Genomic DNA, 1,848 nt, shown 5'->3' on the forward strand with positions numbered 1-1,848 from the left:
AGTGCAGTAGTGCCTGACGATGTAATAATTGCTCAGTAAAATTAGCTATTATAATCATGTAACAGTAAATCATGTAGAAATGGGACATCTATAAAAGCATTAGTTGGATTGTAGCAGTTGATAATTATCAAAACATTTAAGTAATAGAAAATAAAGTAAATGAGTATATCAACCCATGTCACATGGGTGGTTTGAAGATACATAAAAAATTCTTTCATGAGTGGAGTGATGGTTGTAGAGAGGCAGTTTGGGTGGGACTCTCAGGGTTGGAGTGGCATGAGAATGAGATGTCAGCGTGTATGAGTATAGAGGAAGAACATGAAAAGCGAGATTATGAAACAAATCTCAAGTTCTAAACTGTCAACATTGCCTAGTTACTTCACTTGTTTTTAAAATGTATTCTTTTTTCTTTGAATGTTCAATTTTAAGTTTTCCTACTATGACAAAACAAATGTACATATTCACTTGTTAAAACATATCTCCCTAACCTCTCCAGTGTAAAATTGGGCATTCTCTGAACTTTCCCAATAATGAAGTTAAATTCCAGGATGCATGTGGCTTTTCCTGTACCTGTTCCATTTGTTACTCCTAGTGAAATTCAATTACTATGTCAGTGAAATTAGGTAACTTTGCTCAGTAAAACTGGTTTTTCACTTGCTATGTGAACCCATAACTCCAAACCAATGCTTCGTGTGACTGTGCTAACAAGACTTCAACTTAAGGAGTAAATTTAGATGAAACCATCATTTTTCTATGTTTCTATATGAAAGCGACATTTTTCTACTAGCAAGGATAGAGTATGGGCTAGAATATTTCTTTTCAGATAAATTGAGCACAAGTTATTTTTTAAACACTATTGTAAACAGTCTAGGTTGCATCCCTCATAATCATCATGAGATGTTTTGGTCAAATAGTTACAAGTTACATGTAAATACCACATTTTCCAAATATAGTATTAACAATTCACCATATAGAAATTGGCTGTTAACACAGAGGTGAGACTTTATATGGGGGGAAATAAAAAGAATGAAGAATACAGGGCCAACTTGTGTTCTATTCATGAAGGCAGTATACACTGTAAAGACTCTGAGTTTGGCTCTGTTCTGTGTTTGAATCTTACCTCTGTCAATTGCTGGTTAGATAACATTAGGCAAAGTGAGCCTCAGCTCACTGAAGCTCTATTTGCCTATCTGTATAGTGACAAAACTATATTTACTCTTCGAGATATTGAGATGATTTTATGAGCTGTTACATGTGTGATGCCTGTATATAAAAGACACTTATCAGTGTTAGTTTTTTCCCCTAATCTTTCCATATAGGGGATTCTTTCATGCCTTGTTTTTTTAAAGTAAGTAATGTAGTTCATTATTGCTTTCAGCAAGACCATTCCCGCTCAACTTATCTGCACAGCATCCCGTTTTTAAATGACTAGCTTAAAATTGTTTCTCTCCTTTTGAATCTCTAAAGTGAGGTATTAAATATTTTACTGATGTTCATATGTCTGGTCCCCCATTCCCCTAAAAAAAAGAAACAAAAGTTTCATTCCAGAAAAAATAGATTTTACATGACTGTTTATTTCTTATCAAGAATATTTTAAAAGATATTTAAATGCTAATTTATTCAGGGATAAGAATTTTGTAATTGTGTATTAGGTTATGTTAGCCTTTTAAAAATACATATACAATGTAAATACATTGAAATAAGTAAATATAGAATTTCTAAGGGAATTATGATATAAATTCATTACAGAAATTCGAGTCAATAAAACATGGACTATAAAATGGAAATCTCTATTCTGTCATGGTTTGAGCAGGGAAGGACTACACTTATCTTTTCATTTAGCTGATA

The sequence above is a fragment of the Pteropus vampyrus genome, unplaced genomic scaffold (assembly GCF_000151845.1).
Source record: "Pteropus vampyrus isolate Shadow unplaced genomic scaffold, Pvam_2.0 Scaffold108, whole genome shotgun sequence".
NCBI lineage: Eukaryota > Metazoa > Chordata > Mammalia > Chiroptera > Pteropodidae > Pteropus > Pteropus vampyrus.